Consider the following 5,852-nt stretch of genomic DNA (forward strand, 5'->3'; position numbering starts at 1 on the left):
GTTGTTTTACTTTTTTTATAATTTTCTAACTAAATTAATAAAATATAAATATAACGTAAATTAAATTTTTCCAAACAAAAACTAAGTATTTTTATTTATAATTATTGTTATATTTTTTGTTTTATAGATTTTCTTTTTGTTTTTATTTTATATAAATATAAATGCTTGTGTAAAATTTAATTTTTAAAATAAAATAAAGCAAGTAAATCTGATATTCTTACATAAGTACATAAATAACCTTTGTTTATATGTAATATGAATAAAATTTATAGTTGCATAAAAAAATTAACGATAAACAATAAACTTTTCTTATTTTTTCTCTCTATTAAAAATTTACGTACATATGTATATATTATAAATTGGCTTTTTTTTCAATTCTCTACGCAATTTTATTCTTTTTATTTTTACATTGTTATATTTAAAATACATAGTACATACATAGGTGCCTATGTAATAATTTTTCTTAGTAAAAAAATTAAACATAATAATGTCTAATTTATGTGTTTTATTTTAAATTCTTTAATATAATATACATTGGTACGTAAACATATACACATTTAAAATTTAATTAAATTTAATAACCTTAAGAAGGAAACCTTTCTTCAAAAACTGTTTTAATCTTCATATACATAATTTGCAAATATATAAGTATATGTTTTTAAATGATACATATTTTACATTATATTATACAATTTTTTAAATTACTTATTACACGTGCACCCAGCCAAAAAAGTATATCACTAAATACTTTTGAAAATTATTAAAAAAAAATTAAAATATTTTACATAAGTATATACGTTAAAGTCAGTATTAATATTGATGTTATTAATTTATTAAATAAGATAATATTATAGTAGTTATACATACATATATTCTCTGAAATGCAGACGTAAAAGTAAAATTAGGTTGCGGCAGATATATTTTTTTGAAATTTTTAACAGTAAGTAAATAAAGTTTTCAAAATTTTATAATAACAACAAAATCCATTTTAAAAATAAACATTTTATAGGTACCTGCAACAACAAGGAGAAGTACGTAATATGCATGTACATATCTAAGTTAAAACTAAACCAATATCGTATAATTCGTTCCAAAAAGACATTTTTCGCATTTCAACTTAAATAAAACCATTTTAAAAACTTTGTCACAAATACCTTACAATAGGTACAAGTGAACTGAAATTATAAATACATATGAGAAATCCCAAAATTATTATCATTATTTATGATATTGTCTAAGAATAAAATTAAGTAGTAAATAAAAACATTATTCTTTCTGTATTTTGTAAAAACTTGATTGTTTAATACACTAATATTTTTGAAAAATTTGAAAATAATTTTAGAATAAATGAAGCAATTTTCGTTATATTAAAGTTAAATAATTTCTTTTTGAAATCCAATTAAAATTTCACATACTCTAATTTATAAATCAACAAAATATTAATTAATAATTATAAATTTAATTTTTTATATTCAATTTAATTCATATAAGTAATTCTGTATTCAAAATCATAAGGCAATTTTGAATTTTATATTTTTTATCAGTTAATATTTTTGGATTTTGTACGTAGCCAAGGTTTAAATTAAGAAGTTTTATTTTTATATTTAGTAGAAGTGTCATATAACAAAATATATGATTATATAATATTTTAACATTAAATTTCTATTACAATTTAATAATTAAAATTTGGTAAAATTATGCACATAAATTCATAAAAGATACATTATGCTAAAAAGGTTAAAATAATCACTATTGTACATGAGTATGTACATACATACATATACAGACACTAATATGTATGCACATATTATATATAATAATAAACAACTATATTATATAAACAAATATTCTATATTCTATATTATATAAACAAATATTCTATATTATATAACACATATTCTATATTATATAAACAAAATAAACAACTTAGGTATATGTAATAAGTACATATTATGTATATACTAATCAAAAATAATGATCGTAAATAATGAAAATATATAATTAAAATAATTTTTTTTTAAAAAAATTAAAATATATTGTGTATAAAAATATGTGCATGTTTAATATATGTATGTGTATTTACACATTACATGTGTATATATCCATATTTGTTAAATGTTAGTAAATCAGTTGTGGAACGAAATGAAAATAATAAAATAAAAAAATACTTTTACCTATAAATATAATTTTATAAATTGTAAGGGTAATTTCATATAGTGTTACGCACATACATATACATTAATTGTTTTTTAAACTCTTCTTTTAACTTACTCTATACATACATGCATATTTAAAAAATTTTCAAAATACATACTTACATATATAAATATATTTATAATACACTCACGTATATTTAGGTGCATACGAGTACATACATACATGATTATTGTTGTTAATATTTTTCACTTTCAATTTTAAAAAACAAACAAAATAAAATTATTAAATAAATTGAAACATTTTTATTTAAAAAGAATCTTTTATTTAACTCTATTTACAAACTAAAAAATATGTATGCACTTGTGTATGAATGTACATGCATATACATATGCCTACTCTTATGTAACTTATTTTAATTATTATAACTAATAGAATATTTTAAATTTTATTGTTAGTTTGACTTGTCCTTTCAAAATCAAAAATTTTGACTTTGGCGAGCTTTATCTCAAATGCTATGAAGGAAATAAAAATGAATGCTAGTCCGAAAATAAAGAGCGTTTACCTATTTTACCTTTTTTTTTCTCGCTTAAAAACTGTTATATCTGCACTTCCCCACCCATACAACTTTCTGCTGGAAATTGATGAAAGATTCATCATAATAATACTTACATACATATATTTGTTACATGCATATACGTGTTACATACATATTATATATTATTGTCTTTGGCTATTAATTATATAAATTTATAAATTTTTTTATTGAAAAGTTTGCTTTTTAACCTAAATTTCATTAAATATATAATTCATCGCAGTGCATTTAGAATTAAATTAAGGGTCAAACATATCTATATATATATATATATATATATATACATATATACTGTACATATCGACGTTAATATATATTTTAATAAATTGCAATTTCCGTTTATATTAATAAAATTTTAAAAAAATGTTTTTTTTTGATATAGCTACAATAATATAATAGTATATGTATAAGAATTTTATAAATATGTATTGACTAAATAATATTGATAAAAGTTATGACTTCTTGTAAATTCTGGTATGCATTTTTAGAAAGTGATGTAAGTGATTTAATTACCAATTAAATGATAGCAAAATAATAAAGAAATATAAACAGTTTTGCCATTAAAAAAAAATGAAATGTAGTAAAACTAAATATTCAGTACAGTGAATAAGTGTAGGTTGTGTATGGTTAAAAAAACTATTAATATGCTCAAAATAGAGAAAAAGAATATAACAAAAAAGAATAGAATAAAAAACGTTTCAGTCGGTATAAACCGACCAAATTATATCCTGCACTTAGACAATCTGAGTCTAAAAATTTGTTTTTGAAATATCTAAAATTAGCTTTCGTTGTTGTATACCAATTACTCGAACCTGTGAAACTGTTCTACAGAAACTTCTATAGAAACCATTCCATAGAAAACATTTTAAATTAGCTTTTGGAGTTTTATGGCAACTATCCGAACCTGCCAAGCTATCCCAGCAAAACTTCAGGGATACATCTGATCTAAAATTGGACACACGACTGCCAAGTTTCATGAATCTGACTGTATTATTTTTTCGAATGTTTAAACATCTTATTAGCTTTCGGAGTTGTATGGCAGCTACCCGAACCAGTGCAACCATTCCATTTTTCGGAGCAAATGTAAAGTGTAATTGAACACATTTTTATATTAATATCTTTACTAGTTTTTGAAATATTTAAAAAAAAACATTTTTGAGTTGTATGGCAGCTACCCAAACTTATTGTCTGAATTAACCCAATTACAACTGCAGCTGTCGTTGGCAGAAAAGAAACAACTTGTAAAAGTTTGGTGTCGATTTCATTATTCGTTTTTGAGTTATTATGCGATCAGACAGACGGACGGACGTGGCTAAATCAACGCAGAATTTTACGCTGAGCAAGGATATAAACTAGTGGCCAGCTAAATAAGACACTGCAATTTTTAAAAATTAAAACAGGAAATTTTAATGTTTACCACCGTGTTAAAGAGTAGAGTTTGTTGCAAGACGAATTTTTCTGGCAACAAACGTAGCAATTACCGTCGCTACAGATTCTATTAAACTTACTTTCATCAGTCCATAATATATTTTTTCGTTATGAAAGTGGTTTTTCTTTATGCATTTTTGCAAAATCTAAGCAACGTTTTATATTTTTTAAAGACACAAAGGGTTTCTTCTTTACCATCTGAGTCCTGCGTCAAGTAAACGTCTTCTAACAGTTCTCGCAGACACTTCTAAATTTTAATCTTCTTTCGATTGTTGCTAAATCTTGGTAAAAGAATAAGAAAAGAATCTTTTTTAATTCTCCCCATTTTCCTATTTTATGAATAGTTCTTTTATGAATTTTATGAATACTAATAAAGAAAATTTATATTTTCCTATTAATAAATTCAAGGAAAGTGAAAACCTTAGAAAACCTAATGAGTTTAATTGTTTTTACTGTATGACAGTGAAAATATAACAAATAACTTTGACAGCAGTTATTTCTAGATATCTGAAAAAATATCTGAAATTAAATTAATAAACAAAATGAAATATATGTATAAGAATAATTAATAACTCTTTAAATATTTATATTTACAAGAGCAAGTGAAATTTCAGCTTAAGTGTGTAAAATTATCGGAGATGAATTGGCTGCTGATTTAAAAATAGTAAACAAATTTTGTTAGTCCATCATTAAAATAAGTTGAAGTGCCTAAAATTATCAATATAAGAAGGGGCACACATATACTCGTATGTATATAAGAAAGAGGAAGTACGGAAATTAATAATTTTCAGTCATTTCTATATCATCCAGTTTGAGTAAAATTTTCGACACAATAGTTAATAACGAATTGACGAGGACTTTAACTTAGGGAATGTTACATATGTATATCTATACACAACAATAAGCTTGCAACTATATCAAAGAGAATGGTTCCGAAGTTACTCATCCGACAGGTAACAGTATACAGGTGTGGCATTCAGACAAATTGGTAGTAGAATCATATGATGTATGATGATATCCCTGTAGTGCAGAATGTTTGAGCACTATTATATATCTATTATATATGCTACACAGATTTGGAATACATTTGAATAGGAAATAGTAATACGTGTGCAAAATAAGACTATAAAAAATATATTTGGGTTTAAATTAAAAACATTAATATGACTGACTCACGAAATACACATGATAATCAGCCGTATCATGAATTTCGTTCTAAATTTTCGTTAAAAATTTTTTGTTGTCTTCTTCATGTAGCGTAGCTACCATGAAGGAAGTTAATTTTTATTTGCCAAAAAATGTTTTTCCCACTTTTCAAAAATATTCAAAAACTAAAAACACTGCAGAACTTTCATAAAAAATGAATGAAAGTTGTTTACTCAAATAGTGACAAAAAAATTTAAATAAACACTGGGCAGTTGAAATAAAATACTGATTTTCATACTCTGAAAAATTGTGCTGCTATTTCTGATATGCTAATCTCTGTAAAAGGAATTTATGATTATTCATAAGTCTACGTCGCAGATAAGTTAGTATTTAGTAGGATTTTACAACTGGAATTTACGATAGGACTTTGAGTATTCTCATTAAAAGTACTCGAGAGGCATTTAGGTATAAATACCAACATTAGGACTATCCATAGTTATTTTACCAGAACTTCACACACAGACTGTGG

The sequence above is a fragment of the Condylostylus longicornis genome, unplaced genomic scaffold, assembly GCF_029603195.1.
Source record: "Condylostylus longicornis isolate FDR11 unplaced genomic scaffold, ASM2960319v2 ptg000212l, whole genome shotgun sequence".
Classification (NCBI taxonomy): domain Eukaryota; kingdom Metazoa; phylum Arthropoda; class Insecta; order Diptera; family Dolichopodidae; genus Condylostylus; species Condylostylus longicornis.